Here is an 18957-nt window from a genome sequence, read left to right as displayed (position 1 = left end):
AGAGCAGCCTTATAATACTACTGATTTCACATTAATCGCTTTAAATCGTTAAAAAATTTTTTTTTTCATATATAAAAATAAAACTATTTGATCAATTTACGTAATTTTTGGGAATATGACATTTCCGTACCGTGATGGGTACGTGCGCCATAAAAATGTTTCTGTTATTTATTTATTTATTTATTTTTTTAAATTGGTTCGATTCTATGGAAGAATCTCCTTTTACCGTGTTGTACAACTTCTAAACTTTTCCATCCATTGTCTTCTTGCACTTTCGGTAGTTTCTGTTTAAAGTTAGTCTCTTTTATTCGACTTTCGTTATTATGTCTTTTTCCTTTTTTTTTTTTTCGAACTATTTGTTTCTTTTGTTTCAATTAAAATGAAAACATCAAAGCCCCCCCCCCTATATATTTGAACTTTCCATTTTTAAGGTAATTATTTCGTTACTTTCCGTGTATTTGACATTTATGATTTTTCTCCTTTCCTTTTTCTTTCTTTTTAAACACTCCAACGCACTTGCTATCTTTCTCTTTCGCACTGTTATCCCTTGCTTCCTTTTTTATTTTCTTTCTTTCTATCATTAATTCATCTTCAACCTTGATGATTTATAACTCGTTTTTAGGACTTTTGCCATGTTTTAATATATATATATATATATATATATATATATATATATATATATATATATATATATATATATATATATATATATATAATGTGTGAGAGAGAAGTCCTATATATATATATCGCAATTTTGGGTCGATATAATTCCATATTCTCCCTTCCTTCCTTTTATTCTTTCTTTCTGTCACTATCTTTTTAACTCTTCAGTCTTTTATGTTATAACGATTCATATTAATATCATCCATCTTTCCTTACGTGTAAATTGGATTCGAGTTTAATTTGCACCTGAAACCTTTCCACATCTTCGCTAATTAATTAGCTTCCTCTGTTTTCCTTTTTCTTTTTAATTAAGCCTTTGTTTCCTTTTCATCTTGTAGATTTGGTTTAATGTTTAACCTTGTACTTTTAGCTTTCTTAAAGTTAAACTCATATATATATATATATAGTTTTCCGATTTGGATCTCTGTGAAATTGTTCAGTATTTAATTAATTTTAACTATTTTTTAAATCCTTCTAATAAACTTTATTATTATAATTATTATTATACTTTTTTTTTTCTTTGTAGATCTCATCTTGTCTGGTACATAAACGTATACTTTCAAAATTATTTCCTCTCTTTCTCTAAGCCATAGAAAGCGCTCTTTCTGTATCGTTGAGATTAGTTCTTTTCTTTTATTCACGCTCTTGCGCTCTCTCTCTCTCTTTCTTTGCGCTGCTATAGTACGCACTACTACATCATTTCTTTCTTCTTCTCCTCCTTTCTTTAAAGCAAAGATCGTACTCTTCTTTTTAAATAATAATTTATATTTTTCTTCTTTTTTATGTGCGAGCAAGATTTTTTTCTTTTCGTACTTTTTGCGTTTTTCTCTCTGCGAACGAATTCGAAAATCTGTCTCCGAATAAACTTCGCAGAGCCTATTTTAAAGATGGCGGAAGCCAAAGATTAAAGCAGATTCTGATTGTTGCTGTTGATTATGGTCTGACAGACTCCAGGTAAGCTTTTAGCGACAGCTTTTCGTGAGGGGGGGACATATTTGTCTACTTTCCATACTGTCTGCAACCACTCGAGTTTCTTTTTTTTTTTTGTTTTGTGTTTTCGCATATCCGGTTTTCAATCGGCCGTTCTACGACTCTCCTCCGTCTCTCTCTCTTTCTCGTCATATTTTTGCCTGTCTGTGCTCTTTACTGATCCGACCGGCCAGCGACTCTTCTTTCCTCTCTTTCTTCCTCTCTAACTTTCAAATATATATATATATATAATATAAAGAAATCTCAAATAAAAAGCTTCTAAACTACTAAAAACTACTAGCATCCAAAACGATGAAGCTAGCTGAACATATCTTAAAGCCATTCGTTTTCTTTTCTTTTTTTTTTTTTTAAATCATCAAACCGATCTTTTTATTAACTGTTATATTTGATTTTGTTTAAAATTGACTTGAACAACAATTTTCATTCACTATCTTCCCGCGTTCTGTTTAAAAATTCATTCTTATTATTATTCTATTAAAAAAAAAATGAATAAAAACCATAATTTTAATAAGTATTTATTAATGATTTTTAAATTATTAAAAACTCGTGAAATTAGAACTCCTGATTGTCAATGTATATTTCAAATCCATTTCTTTTGTTTTTCTCTTGTTTTATGACAACCCAACCGAAAAAAAAAGATGAAGTAAGTTATCTCTAGACTTTCGTTGTCACTCATCACTTTTAGTATTTTATACCGAATCAAAATCTAATTTTATAGTAATTTTATTTATTAAATACCAAATATAGACTTTGTTTTTTTTTTTGTTTTGTTTTTTTACTTTTATAATTCTTTACCCAGGTACATTTATTCGTTCTATACGTTTTCAACGTCCTCAATCTTCTTTTCAAATCTTTATGCGATTTGTAGATTTGAAATTATATTACAACTTAGATCTAATAAAATAAAAAAAAAAAAAAAAAAAAAAAACTAAAATAGTTAATTTATTTTTTTTTATATTTTTAAGAGAACTTGGTATTTTCTTTCCTTAACTTTTATATTAAGGTTAGTGAGAAAAAGAACTCTTAAATAATAAATATGGAGAAAGAACTTGATTTTTAAAACTTTATATATATATGAGTGGATAATTATGTTTTTTTTTTTTGTTGTTTTTTTTTTACTATATATATATATATATATATATATATATGTGTGTGTGTGTGTGTGTACAAAAGTAGTAACCGTATTTTAAAAAAGAATTGATATTAAATCTTTATAAATATTTTTTTTTTACTTTGTTACATTTTAAAAACTACAAAACCAACGAAATGTCTCTTTAAAAAAAAAAAAAAAAAAGCAAATTTAGGACGCTGTAAACGTATACAATTCATAATTTTTCGCTTTTATTTGTCTTATCATTCGTTTATTATTTATTTATTTTTTCATATCAAACGCTTTAACGAGATAAATCGGTAAAAATAAGAAAAAAGATTTACGTGATATTTTTCTTTTTCTCACGAATGTTTTAAAAATTCTACTTGGCGCAAACATCCGTTATTACCTTAAATGTTTAAAATGAAAGAAATATCATTCTGATTTTTATCTATCATATTAACAAAGAAAATATGGATATAATTTGACGTGCCTCCTGCGTTATCGATTTAATAATGAATTGAGCACACATCACATCACACTGCAATCCAATGTATCAGTAATGTATCACTTCTGAAAAAAGATGACAAAAGAAAACATCACTTATATATGGATAAAAAATAATTTCATCATTAAAAAAATAACTGTCATTAAGATATGTTTATAAGTCTCTTTATTACTGATGCATGCAATTCATATGCATATGTGTAGTACAATTAGTCTGATGATTTCCCTCGTGAATGAAACAAATGTTTCTATGTAGCTTACTTGCCATAAGTATATTTTTTATACTACTATACTGAGCTTTGATGTTGATAGGAGCAAAGTGTAGTATTTATTCTGATATTACACTTTCCACTTTTTGGATAGTGGAGGAGAAATCCTTCTAGATTGAGGTATTATTTTTATTTTTGTCCCAATATAGACTACCCCCCCCCCTTTTTTTTTTTTACTGCGCCGACCCCCCCCCCCCACACACACACGCGTAATAAAAACTGACCTATAACTTTACCCTCTGTGGAGGCAAACCTATTTATTATGCCTCCCCACGGGACAGTTAGACACCAGGGTCGTTTTTTAACGTGGAGAAAAGGTACAAAAATAAAAATTGTCTCAGTCGTGAAGGATTTCTCCTCCACCGAAAGAGAACAAGAAATAGAATGCTGCTGCAGTGCTGCACCTGAAGAACAGATACTACAATTTGATCTTGACCAAAAGGCCACTTCTGCTCGTGTATTGAGCACTGTTGAAGTAAATATAAGAATATATTTAAAGCTGTGCTTCCTTTTGTCATTTAAAAAAAAAAATTAACTAAAAATACACATAAAATGTTTCTACAGAAAACACTAGTTTTTTTCTAGTGCTTGCTTGTTACCGTTTTTTTGTTTTGTTTTGTTTTTTTTAATAGTATTTTCAACTTAAATTCAAGTTTTACGATATCTTTATTAAATTGTTAGGTGAAAGTACAGAATAGTTACAAAACATCCGCCCATGTTAAGAATGGCTTTCTACATAACATTATTTCAGCACGGTAACATAAGTGCATAAGTGCTGTTTTTTCATGATCCAAGAAATAAATTCTGAACTCTAATCTTTTTTATAAGATCGAAGTGTTGTATCTGTTCTGCCCGATGTCCTGGGAGGGGTATCCTACCTGGCATTACCCTCTTTTACAAGAGTTTGATTTACTACTGATCGCTTGAGGTACTCTGAGGGGGGGAAGACACGGCTATTATTTATTTTATTTTTTATTTATTTATTTTTTTTTTTTTTCACCTGTCCAAAATGCCCCTTTTTTTCTGGGTGGGTGCAGGGATCTAGAGAACTCTTTTATACGTTGACCTTGTGTCAAACTTGGGGGTATGGGCAGGTGAATAAACTTAACTTGAATCTTTTCAGTTGATATTTTCTCCGTTGTCTTTGTGCTTGCTTTTTTTTACTGGCTTGAAAATTACAAACTTTCCGGCCGCTGTATATACATTCTTGGCGAATATTTCTTACCACCCGTAACTAAATAAAAAGGTTTCATCTTTTTTATAGATAATAATAAAGCCAACTTCCCCCAAAAACTCTAAATCGAACGAACGCACTTGTAAATCAGTGAAATCACAAAAGACTTGAAAAGAAAGGAGGGAGAAAAAAAAGATACGGAGATGTTTTATCTCCGTCTTTTTATACCTTATTTTTACACTCATGTCATTATTTATTGATTTTTTTTTTTAACGACCTTCTTAAAAAGTAAAGACCTTGTCAGGAAGTCCGTCCATAAATTTGTGACGCTGTAGACAGTTGCAATTGCACAAAATTTAAAGGACGAAAATATCGTCAGTTGTTCAGAATAAGGGCTTATTTTATTTGTTTTACAAGGGAAATAACTGTAAAATTTCAATTTGTTTCTTAGCACATTCATCAAACAATATAAGATTAGAATCGAATCGCAGTCAGATATTAAAATGGATAAAAGATTAGTTAAATTATTAGCAAATTTAGAAACCGCTTCGCTTCGTATGTGAACATGAAAAATATGCATTTTCTGCATGCAAAGAAATGAAATTGAAAGTTTAGTTATCTCCCTTGTTAAAAATAAATTTGGACCCTAAAACAAATAATCAATTTAACTTTTTTTTTTCTTTTTTTTTTTTTTTTTTTTAAATTTATTTTACAATATTTATTATATCTAATGATTTTTCGGCCGTTTTATTTATTTATTTATTTTTTTTCATTTTTTGGAATTCTCACGAAATTGATTTTCTCATTTTCCATTGTTATCAAAACGATTTAAAAAGTCATAATAATTACCCTCCAGATTTATTTAGAAAATGTTTGGAGCTTATCCCACTTGTTTGAGGGGGGTGAGAGAAAAATCTATATAGATAAAATAGTAGATGTGTGTGTCTGTCTGTGAATATTTAACCGATAAACTCTTAATAAACTATTGGTCATCTAACACTGAAATTAGCAGGAATCATACACAAAGGATGATTTATAACGAGTGAAATCTTTGTTTGGATGGATGAATAATACTCACAGTAAATTGAAATACAAACTGTTCATTTCAACTTTCCGACATATTTTTACTTTCTGCACATGCCCAAATTTAATTAATTTCTTCAAGTCGTTTAATGTTAAATCTTTCTTAGGTATTTCTCCATAGCTACATCGGTAAGAGATGCGGCTGGAACACTGTTTTGATTTTGATTCCAGCATTTTCTTTTTTTTTTTTTCTAATAAATAAAATAAATAGTTATTTTATTTATTTTTTAATTTTTGAAATCGAACAAAGCCAACCGGATTCTTTGAGCCATCAAACCCATGTTTACAACTCTGGATACAACATCTTTCCTGCTTCTTTATAAGTCCCTAATCTGCCCACACTTGGAATATGCTTCCGTGGACTAGTACCCGAACTTAAAAACAGAAAACGACACTCTGAGAAGGGTTCAGTGTAGAGCAACAAAAGGCATCTCTAATTTACCCTACTTTAAACGCCTCCCTTACTCTCAACCTTCCTACTCTAGAATTCTGCAGACAGCGTGCCGATATGTTACAGGCCTCCAAAATAATAAAGGGTTTTGACAATGTTCGCTATAACAGACCTTGCCCCAACTTGGCAACAGCTTGTTCACTTCAGCCTTCAACCTGTCCACCAGGGGACAAAATCTGCAGATCCAGCATCATCCTGGCTCCTGTGGCCACTTCTTCTCTAGTAGAGTGGCTCCTATTTGGAATGAACTAAGTTCCCTTAGTAAATGCCTTCAAGTTATGCCTGGCTGCAGAATGGAAGAACCACAAAGACCTTTATCAATATCAGTTTTCCTACTGAGCCAGTGGCCCTATCCTCACATATTTCATCTGAATTACTAGTGCTACTTGAAACTCTGACAAAAGAGGATCAAAACATTAACATACGGTCTTAATACCCTAGTCGGGTAACTGATGACTTTGACTTATGATAGTACTATATATTAGGTACAATATAATATTCAATAGAGAATTGGCCCATGTAAATTAGAAAATCGGCATCAATCTAAATATATTTCGTATTTTACGACCCGGCAAGACCCCCCCCCTCGTTCCTCGCTAGTCTCCAAATAAAACAGGTTATTAGCAACCAAAGCAAATTGATTTTCATTCTTTGTGTGTTCATTGGGGAAAAGGATATTGACTTTATAGTCGGTGTAATTGAAATCCCTTATTTTTACATTTAAAAAAAACAAAAAAACATGAAAACTTACGTACTAGTGTGGTGTCTACCCCGCCTTCATTCAGAGAAGTCTCTATTTATTTGTCTCTCCCACAAGACACAAGGTTTGTTTTGGGGAAAACCCAACTTCCAAAAGGGTGTGGGGGGACTCTGAATTGTGACAAATATAAAAATTACCTCGGTCTAGAAGGATTTCTTTTTTCATTGACCGAGAACAGAAAAGATGAAGTGTAGTATCAGAACAAATACTACTCTTTACTCTGAGCCAGAAGGTCAACTGAGATATTTTTATGCTAATTCCTAATGTATGGTCGCTTATTGACAGTGAAAATATTTTTCATTGCTTCAAAACAATTTATTTTGTATTCAAATTTTATGAATAGAAAAAGAAAAAATGTTGAACAAATATGAAGGGATTTATTTATTGTTGACTAATACAATTTTTGTATTCAGATTTCATATGTTCAGTTAACTTTGATGCGACAATAGTATAAATTAGCAACCATACATTATGAAATTACTGTTATTTTTGTCCTAATGTAGAGTTCCCTATTTGGAGAGTTGGATTATCTTCATTTTCTTTTCATATCAAGTGCTCGACTGAACTCTAATCTATGGTTCCTCCTTGCTAAACTTTAACAAAAAAGCACTCAACTAGCTACAACCACTATAAACGATTTCTCCAACTCTCTATCTGTGCCTAAATTTAAGTGCAGATTCCATGAAAAGCTTCTTTCCTCGAAGTACCTGCCTGTGTAACACTGTTCCGCTGGCATGCCTCTCAGTTAAATACAACATGATAGCTTTCAAATCTAATGTAAACAAGTTCTTGTTGAGCCGTCCCCATGATCAAATTCTACCCAGTTAACGATTACTACACTGCTACTTTACATTCATTAACTCTTATCCTCCAGTGGCCTGTGGGCCTTGGTTAGTTGTGACTTCTAAGTAAAAAAAAAAAAAAAAAAAAATTAAAAACCAACTTTGTCCTCATATGGCAGCAAGTAACTAGGATTTACACTCTACAGAAACTTTCAGTTACACCAACTGTGTAATGGTATAACAGCAAAATAGCCTTCCTCACCTTGGAAGAGTGAAATATCTTTTAATTTATTTTTTTTAATAAATAAAAATCTAACAGAGCTACCCGACATTGCCTGGAGCAAAAGTGTAACATATTTCGATGAAAACTTTTACTTCTTTCTATCTATCTCTTTCTCATTTTCTTTTTCCCTCTCCCCAATCCCTTTCTCCTCCACCCAGCCCATTCCTCTCTGTCTGCACACACCCACACATACAGACAACTCTCCTTTATATAATAGTTTCATAGAGGATGGGTCAACATTTTTTTTTCAAAATTAATAAAATAATTGAAAAATCGACCCCCCCCCCCCCCCCCAACGAAACCTATCCCAATTGACCCCCAAAAAATGAATTGTTTCTAAATTTTAGATATTATTCATTTAGAGTAATGATCAAAAATATATCAAATTTGTGGTTCTTTATTTTATTTCTTCTATCTGGACATACGAATACATATGCACACAAACAAATGTGCTTTATATAATAGATTATTCTTTAAAAAATTTAAGACTAGCCAAATCCTTTATCTGAAGCTCTGCCAAATATTTCATTAGTATTTTTTTTTTTAAATTGATTATGTGTGTGTATATATATATATATATATATATATATATATATATATAGCCAGTAGAGTTTAGTTTCCTAGAAGTACATCCAATGAAACAACATGTGTCTACCAAAATAGTGCTCAATGAGTGAACAGAGCAGGTATATTAATTTTATTTATGCGGTAATTCTTGGCCTGAAGACGTAATCCCCTAACGTGGGTGATTACAGAAACATGTATGCACATATGTAGCCATTAATGTTTGCATAAATAAAATTAATATATATATATATATAAGGATTAAAGTTACATAACAGCTTTAATACATTATCGTGTCAATAAAGTTAAAGACAATTACAATAAATGAAAGAGAAATAAGGGGGTGGGGCTATTTAGGCCATGATATTTCAAAGCTAAACTTCTCATCAAAAGGGGCAAGGAACAAAAGTATGGGCAAAATAGATATTTTTTTTTTCTTTTTTTTTTTTTTTAAAGTACATTTTAGATTAGAAAAGGAAAAGTTAGAGGTGATAGAAGGAAAAGAAGGGAGAGCAAAGATTTCAAAGGCAAGAGAAATACTGAGTAGGATGAGAATTGAGGGAGAAAATATTTAATAAGAGAAAAAAATGTTGGGGTTATCTAGGGAATATAGAAAATAAAAGAATAGCGAATAAAAAAAATTGGGGGGGGGGGATGACTTCCTAAAAAAAAAAAAAAAAAAAAAAAAAAGTAGGCATACAAACTCTGATTATACTAACTATGATTATTGGAGGGTTAGCCCAAAGAAGAATTAACTTTTTTCCAAGTTAACTTTATCTACCTCTCCGGTTCTTATTGTGGAGCACTTTAAAGTTGAAATAGAAAGTCTATCATCTAAACTCGCATGTACAGATCATGATATTATAATCCTTAGATCACTATGCCGGATGCTATGACATTTAAAAAATAAATGTTAAAATGTCAACAATATTTCTCGCAATTGAAATTAGGTGTGAGGTTTGTTTCTTGCTAATGAAGCCAGAGATGGCTTTGTGGCCGGGTTCGATTCTCATGACCAGTAGTAATTGTATTACCCTGCCTGCACTGATGATTCCTGACAGGATGAAACACTAGTGTCTGTAGGTATTAAAAATTATTATTGTAATAATTATATATATGTAGCATATTTGAAAAAGAAACTGAACATTTTAAATGATTTCTTTGATGATAGGAGAGGAATTTATGAGAAAGATATATATATATATATATATATATATATATATATATATATATATATTTTTTTTTTTTAGCACAAATAAACCATAATACCTTTTTCCCCCTTTTTAAATTTGAACTTGTGCCATGAATTGATTTATAATCGACAGCTCTAAAGGTTTCAAAAGCATTTTCAAATTTCACTCCTAAAAGAAGCATGTGTCAGCCATTTTAAAATGCCGATTTATTTCTGCTATAACTATATCACAACCATTTGAAATACATTTTGAAAGTAATTTTAAGATTCATAGTTTTACCACAAGTGTAATGGCACATAATGATTGTTGGTCAGGGTTGTAAAGATAACAACATTCTATTTAGAGGAAGATATTTTGTATGTGAGTCGTGTTAGTATGAAAGTTTGTAAGTTCAATAGTCCTTGTAAGTAGCAGAAAAGTTTGCTTGTGAAGGAGTGTGTATGATTATGTTTGTTTTATTTAAGTGGAAAAACTAATCAAGAGGTTTATAAGCAGTTGTGTTGCTGTTTGCTTTATCTGGGTAATGTTGATGATGCTGATGATTGAGATTATCACTAACAGTGTGAGATATTTCAGTAGAATCCCGGGATACATTTTTTTTTCTGGTTACGATGTGGACTACAATGTTTTTCCTGACCTTGGTTACAGTATTTACCCCGCCTTATGATGTTATTTATAACGGGTAGCTTTCGGAAATATGATTTATGATGGAGACAAAAGGATTGTTTCCAAATTTTTGTCTCCACATAAATTCTAGTAAATATGTATTCAGAAGCTCCCGGCTGGTCCCACATTCTTGCTTGTTTCGCTTCCTTCCACATCCTCTCGATGTGGTTCGTTGTTGCCTTCATCATAGGGTCTACAAAGTGAATACTATGATTCGCAGTGAGGTGTTGGAACCTTTCTCCTCCAACTTTGTTATAGGCCTTCCAACAGTCGGAAACGACTGTTGTACCCGGCAGAATATATTTTTTTATTGGAAGGAGGGTTTCTGCGTTTCGATTTGGCACGGTGACCAAAAAACCCTCCTTGTTGATGATATCATAGCCACCGAAAACTCTGAGCGATTCAAGGATTCTCCCAACGTTATGTTTCCTCTAGTTGAATAAAGATTCATCAATTTCTACAGTGTGCCCTGGGCCTCCTATCTTCCGGGGATTCCTCAGGAAATACTCCTGACAAATTTCCCTCAAAAAGTTCTTCCAATCAGTGTATGTGTGTTCGGATATAACACCGCATCCTCTCTTAATATTTTTTACTGTCGCCATTTCGAAGGCCCATAAATAGATTATTTTCACTATAGTTGCAATATCCAAATTGGAATGTGCAAAAAAACGATCCTGTGCGCAATGACACCCACTGTCTACATTGTCCATTGGTACACCGCCAGGAGAAGCCATCCTTTACGCACTTTTTTTTTTTTTTTTTTTTAGAAAGCGCCTAAGAAAATGGGAAGTTCTACTCGGTTTTTGGAAAGGAAGTCTGGTGCAGCTCTATCTTTTGAGATGCTTGCTGTATTAGTTGTCTAAGAAGTGTGATGGAATTATAAGCAAGTTGAGAGATAACCAGTTTTTGTACAAAACGTCTAAAACAATGAAGATGATTAAGAACTCAAATGTGGCGAAAGTATATCTGGATGGTAAAGCTATTGAGGTTGTTATATATATATTGAGCATTTTCAGTTGAATTAAGTCAATCAATTTAGCTCTTATGCATAGATCATCGAATAACGATTAGATCACTGTGTGACTGACGTAAAGAACATTTAAAATGTTTAAATTCAACGTTATTTCACGCTGTTAATGGTAGCCGATTGGATACGGTCTTTGCTAATCGAGCTAGAGATGGTTTGTGTTGCCGAGTTTGAATCTGTCGACTCGTATTAATCATGACACCCTGCCCCTGCACTAAAGATTCCCGAAAGGATGAAACACTAGTGTCTGTAGATCTTTAATTATTATAGTAAAAAAATAATTATATATATATATATATATAAATATATATATATATAATTTTTTACATAGGAATCATCACTTATCAAAGCCTGGAGGCCACTCGAGGATAAGGGTTAATAAGTGTACAGTAATCAACAGGATAATAGAATAGTAATCATTAGTAGTAGAAATTTGGTAAATTGGATTTTCTGTTACCTTGTTGATATCATTAGTGCAGAGATGAAGAGATGATTTTGTTGTTGAGGTTAGGAGTCGATGGAGTAAGATTGGGGACTTCTACCATTGCTAACCAGCAGAGCGTTACCACTGCCAATTACTTGATTACGTAAGTGTTAATGACAGCAATGGAGCACAGTAGAAAAGAAACAAGCAAAATAATGTTGCAAAAACGTGGCAGATTTTCTGTCACAAAATCTCAGAAATTGATTTACAAAAAATGGAAAAATCTCTTATTTTCACTGGTTAAAGTATAAATGTCTAATAATCCTTTGAAAGTTATTTTGAAGCCTTTAACCTGACAGACATAAAGTAAATTCTTTCATGAATCAAAGTCAAATGTAGAGAATTATGGTTCCTTTGTGTTCCAAAAGATATAAACCTAATTTTCTTACTTGCCTCCATCATATCAAAGAACCAAATGTAAAGTTGTTGTGTTAGCGGTCACTGTAGGTTGGTTGAGACAGCTCTTCTAACTGAATTCTATGCATTTTATATAGATCCCCCCCCCCCAGACACGTCAGTTTGAAACTGCAGTCGATATCAGGTTCAGTAATTCCTGGTTCCAGCAGCGTGCTCCGTAGAGGCGAGTACACAAGATCAGATCAGCATCTTGCTTCACCATGCTGAGCCACATTTTCAGCTGATCATCGCATCGTTTTTTTCCAAGCCTGGAATGAGGCTGGGTTGATGGTGCTGGCGCAGGGTGTGACCAAACCATCGGAGACATCTTGAAAGAAAAGTCTGAGGAATAGTATCTGGTAGCATGAATAGGTGGTAGCGTTTGGGACGAATTGGTACCAGCAAACATGAAGGATGCGGCATAGATATTGGTTGTTAAAAACTTGCAATGTTTGATCAAAAAGATTTTTTAAGCATTTGTTATGCAGTGACTTAAAAATCATTACTTTAAATTCAATTATCTTTTGATCAAAATATTTTCCTGACCATTTTCATTTGAAGAATTAAAACTTGTGTGGTTCTAAATGTCATAATATCCTTCGTGTTCTGTATGTTCTAAGAATTAAACCTAATTGCAAGAGACAGGTCACCTAAGGAATCCTTCATTTTGTATTATTTGGATTATTTTAACTAATTTTCTCATCTTAAGTGTTATTTGCACAACGTTTCAGCCGTATCAAATGTATCTTATCGAACTCGGAAATCTTTCTGTTGAACTCGGAAATCTGCATGGAACTTTGAATGAAACCTTTTTTATCCACAGGGTAGAATGCGCTCGTTCTGTCACCTATGACCGATAGAAGTTTTTAATTTATTATTGTATTCTTACTATCGCCTGCACTAAGGTTGTGGTATAACAGATAAAGTATTTAGATAAAATTCAGTTGTGACTGACCTTCCTATGGAGGGTGAATATTCAATCCTCAGGGTGAGTAATACTCAGAATATAATTGTGAATTTCTTAAGATTTCTACCATGTTATGGCTTACATAACAAGAGCATGCTACCCCGTGGGTGAAATAAAGAGTTCTGTTCAAAATTTTATGCAGATTCCCAGAGTTCAACAAAATACACCTAAAGAAGGTTAGAGGTTACATCGGCTGAAACGTTGTGCAAGTAACGAGATGAGAACAGTAGTCCAAATAATATAAATTATCAATCCTCATCTCAAAAATTCAGAAACCTAGAATCCTTCATTTGTGAATTAGCAGAAACTGGTACTGTTTTTTTTTTTTTTTTTTTTTTTTTTTTCATGAGTGCTTTTCCTCCTAGATAAACTCTACCTCATGTCATGACAGATAATTTTCCCGGCAGATGAGAGCAATATTGCTGATAGGGTATTTTAATTTAATGGGTCGTGGTATGCACAAAATTTTAATGAGTTCCTGGGAAATTTATGCTACGATTCTGGAGTAAGATGTTTTTTTATTTTTATTTTATTTTATTCACTTCAAACAAAGTACGGAGACATAAGCAGCTACCAAGAATTAGGAGTTAGATTTATAGGAGCCACCTTACGCGAGGAGTTGGGCAGTGAAATGTTTGTTCACATTACATTTAAATTTCTGTATGTTGGTATAGTTGTGGAAACAGGATCCAGAAAACAAATTCCAAAGACTAGCAGTTCAAGAATAAGAAGTATTACAGTAGAACACCCTACAGAGGTGGGATTTAGCTGATTATCTGGTTGGTCGGGTTTATTTACGTTGCAGGGGGGGGGGTACCAGAGCAGTAAGTTCATCGGAGCACATTCCATTGAAGTAAAACAAGTACGGGGTGCAAGATTGCGGTAATGGGGCTGGAGTTTGGTGGGCAGTGCAAGATCTTCATTAGACTTTTTTTTTTTTTGTGATCTTATCTAAAAGGGAGCACCTAGTAGTTGGTGTACCAACCCAGATGAGAAGAAATAAAAATTTATAAATAATCCTTATATTTTTTCTGTTTTCTCCTACATAAATCGAATCTCTACAATTATATAAATGCAACTTTATTTCGTTCCTTATAGACTCTGAAATGGCTGAACAGATTTTCTTTAAAATTTACAGAACTTTAGTGTATAAGTCTCGAATACCCCTGATAATTATTGATAATCGAAACCGTTATTTTAATTTATCTATCATCAGTAATGCCATTTTTTTTCCATGTCATCGCTTAGCAACAATGATAGAACAAGGGGCCATAAAAATTCTACTGTGGGTAATTTGATGGCTTTCTTTTTTCTTTTTTTTTTTTTCCATGATGTGGTCTGTAGGTTCAAACACCACATATAAATTTCTTAATTTTTTTTCCATTAACTGCAAAGAATTTTATAAGACTTGAAAATTTTTGTTTTGTTTTGTTTTGTTTTTCTTTCTTTTTTGCATGACTTGGTCTGTAAGTTCAAACCCGCACATAAATTTGTTAATGTTTTTTTTTTTTGTTTTTTTTTTGTTAACTGGAAAAATAATTTTATAAAAGAAACAGTAGGTTCTCTAGAATGCAATGTAGAACAACATATATTTTGGACTAAGTTACTGCATGGAGGCATGTGAAGCTTCCTCCCGGTCGATTTCACAGATTTCGATGACAGTAAAAATATAGGAGTGTGAAATATTCGCTGATCATCATTCAATCCCGGGTAATGTCGAATCTCCCTGCTAGTAACAATATAAATGTGAATTTATGATTCCCCTCTACTGTGCAGGGCCATTCCATGTCATGTGTTACAGTTCGGACAAGTTTTCAGCGATAAAATTTATTTAAAATCTCCTTATAATATTTTACTCTTTTCTTTTTGACTTATGTATTTTTAAACCATTACTCTTTTATGCAGTACATAAAAAATCCCCATACTTATGACCATTTTTTTTTAGAATAGTCTTGTTTCTAGCGTCACGTGCATTACATTCAGACGGGAAGGATATTTGAAAAATTTGTAAACAATGTATAAACTCTGCAAATTGTACCTTTATTTTTTTTTTTAAAAACAGGTTTTTCTACATTTTTAGGGAATATTCTAATTATTACAATAGTTGTTCGATAAATTTTTATTCATTGACACCCTGAAAATGAAGGAATTTGGTGTCACATGTGTTACACCTTAGCATCATGTGCGTTACCCGTGCGAAATTTCACGCATTTCCAAAGCTCCGTGAAGTCGGAAAGTAGTCAAATTTTGTCCTGGGAGAATTGGTCATTGGTTTTGGATAGCACCGTCCCTAGAAAATGTTCATTGAAAATATTTCAAATCTGTGCAGGTTAGTGTAAAACTTTTTTTTTTTTTTTTTTTTTTCATCTCATAAAAATATATCAGGTAGTTTATTGTTTTTTTTTTTTTTGTTTTTTTTTTTTTAAACTGTTTGAACCCAGTTTGGTGACTTAGTGTAAAAAATCAAACATGTCCGGCTTTGTTTTCCATACGGTTGATAAAGAAAATTATTTTCTCAACTTTTCGATATTTTCATTTTAATTGTGTAAGCTAAAAAAAAAAAAAAAAAAGGTAAGACACCATGACTGGACCCGGCACAAACGCATGTTTTGTGTAAAGACGCTTTAATGACGCCGCCAGTTTTTTTATTTACTCATTATTTCATTTTATTTTACTTAAATAATTTTTCTTTAATTTAAATACATTTTTTCATTTTTTTTTTTTTTTTTTTTTTTTTTCGTGCACGTGCTTATTTTATTTTTAATAAAATGTTTCATTTTTTTTCGAGGACAAGTGATACACAATATTTTTCACGTGCATGTTTATTTTAATGTTAATTTCGTTTATTTCCATAATAAACATGTGCACAAAGAAAATGAAAGAAAATTAACTAAATTTATTTAAGTTAAAGAAAAATATGTAAGTAAAAAAAAACAAAAAAAAAACAACATGTGAGAATAAAACGGATTCAGTCTACAGCATTTGCGGAAGACAAAGAGGAGGGATTGCCATGTTTTTACAGTGTGACTTCGCAATGGCTTACAGCTGTGAATATCAAAATGAGGTCCAAAGTGCTTTGTGGTCTCGGAAATCCATTTATTTACTGCTGCTTTGTATAGCAAAAACCAAATTTGCCAACCATTCCTGATAATCACAGATAGCCCAAAGGAAAAGATTCTGTCTTTACCTTTATTAATGCTTTGACAGACTACATTCAATTTGAAAAAGGGGACATGCTCATAATTTACTCAGATGGGCCATCATCAGAATTCCAAAATAGATTCATTGGCAAACTGCTATGTATGCTATCAGAAAAATTCAAATGCAAAGTTTCCTGGAAATATTTTTCTATATCACATGGAAAAGGTGTTGTTGATGAAATTGGTGGCTCAGCCAAATCTCTAGTGAGATAGTCATGAGTCAAGGTAAAAATGCTACAATTGGACAAAATTCTGCTGATTTTTACAAAGTAGCAAAAGATGATATGAAGTAACTGTTCTTCATATAAGTGAAGAAAAAATTTCAGATGATAAAAGAAAAAAATCCCTGGGAAAATGTTAACGATGCCTCAGGCATCAGTAAGATGCATGTTATTAGTTGTTGTGATGGTTCGACTTTAGAAATGTTTAAGACAAATTTAAGTAAGGATCCATCATCAACTATTGTATATGAAGACGAGGATGTAGATAGAAGCAAAAAACTGAATATTGGTGATTGGGCCTTAGTCTCCTATGATGGTAAATTTCCTGGTGAAGTTTTGTCAATTGTAGATACTGATATAGAAGTATCAGTAATGAAGTATTCCAGAAAAGGAAAATGGTACTGGCCAGATAAAGCTGATATAATTGCATACCAGTATGAGAACGTAATCGGAAAACTGAGTCTACCAGTTCCAGTAGGAATGGTAGATATTGGAAGAAATCAGGATGTTCTGTATCATTTTCAATCTGAAATTTTTCAACAAATAAATCTATTTTATAGCATTGTGAGTATGTTATTTATTATGTTGAAATACATTGATTATTGAAAGTTTTTAAGTGATATTTTGACATGTAACACACGTGACTTTAGCATGTAACACACGTGACATCACGTGTTACACAAATTCAAAGCGTTCTTTCAAGAAGAAAAATAGCCTTTTTTTTTTTTTTTTTTTTTTTTTTTTTTTTGCGGTAATATACTAGCCTATTTTTTTCCTAAGAGGGGTTTTATTAAAGAATTAGAAAAAAAAATGTTAATTAAGCGTCACATGTGTTACATTGACACAGGGTTAACTTTATGAAAATTTAATGTAAAAATGATTAACAACAGAAGCTCAAAGCGTCAATTATTTTGAAATGTATATATGTATCAATCATAAAAAATATAATTAAACATACTACTATATTATTTATTAGTAAAAATAAATGCGTGAAAAATAAGCAATTCTTTCATTTTTCGACTTTAATAAATAGCTGATATTTATAACCCCAGCACAGACAAGATCAGAATTGGAATTTTTTTTGTAGTTTAGGGTGTTGTCTTTCAGAAAAAACATAATGTTGGAAAATATTGGATTTAAAATTTTCCAATTTTGGACCACTTTCCATGGAATTCACCTACAAAAGCTTGTATATTTTAAAGACCAGTTAATCTTAAGAAACTGATGTTCTAATGACACCTTTTTCAGTGAAGGATAAGAATCCTTGTTCACAGCTAGCAGCTAATATGTACAGACAAAAATGTATTTCCCAGATTCTTATAAACTTGTTTAGTTAAAGGAAAATAGGCTTATAGTTAGCTTGAAATGGTGAAGAAATAAAAGAAAAATGTAAGGAAAAAGAACCCACATTTCTGACAATTTTCTATGTGCATTGTAATGTATCTTTTCTTTCTTTCTTTTTTTTTTTTTCTAAAATGGCAACTTGCATCCTTGGAATGCATAGATAAGATTTTATTTATTTATTTATTTATTTTTTTTTTTTGCGTCCTTTTAGTTTTTAAGGAATCTCTGACATTGAATGTATAACTATCGTCATCTTTGGTTGAGATATCAAATCAGATGCTGTTTTCTTTCGATTATTAAATGATCAAAAACGATTATATAAGTTTGTCTGCCTTTTCCACTATTTCTCAGATACTGGGCTGATTTAGCTAAAATTTTGTATAGACCTTTGCTATGAAAAGGTGCAGTGACCTAAGTGTTCGACTAGATATCTGTTAGATACAGTTACAGATTTTAATTTAATGCAAAAATAAGCACAAATTAAACCATATCCAACCATCAGTTTGGCATGAAGTCAATGGGCTACAACTTTTTGCTCTTTTTTAACTGGCCATAAAGTTATGTTTTAGTATTTTTAAGATTTTTTGTGAAAAGACATTTTGTATTATTAAGTCACAAAAATATGAACTCTAATTTCTGAAAAAAAAAAAAATTGATTCTGACCTAAGAAATCATCATGAGTAATCTACATATCTATAAAAGTGAGAATGTGTGTGCGAAGACAACTCTCAACCTATATACTCAACGGATTTTTGATCTACAAACTTGAAACTTTGGATATAGAGTATTCAGACATATGAAAAACTTTTTAATCAATTTTTATCTGGAAAAAAGGGCTGCTAC

The 18957-nt window shown here is 31.8% G+C and overlaps 1 protein-coding gene across 1 annotated transcript in view; it reads left to right on the top strand.

Moving 5' to 3' along the window:
* The first annotated feature begins 1129 nt into the window (after window positions 1–1129).
* LOC145277901 (uncharacterized) overlaps window positions 1130–18957 on the top strand; it is a 39453-nt gene continuing 21625 nt past the window's right edge. The window contains exon 1 of the mRNA XM_080129900.1: window positions 1130–1617. The gene's annotated coding sequence lies outside the window, so the exon portion shown is untranslated. The remainder of the gene's footprint in view (window positions 1618–18957) is intronic.

This window comes from Euprymna scolopes, chromosome 6 (genome assembly GCF_053919585.1).
Source record: "Euprymna scolopes isolate OS-2025 chromosome 6, ASM5391958v1, whole genome shotgun sequence".
NCBI classification, from domain to species: Eukaryota; Metazoa; Mollusca; class Cephalopoda; order Sepiida; family Sepiolidae; genus Euprymna; species Euprymna scolopes.
This window is presented reverse-complemented; position numbering and strand designations above follow the sequence as displayed.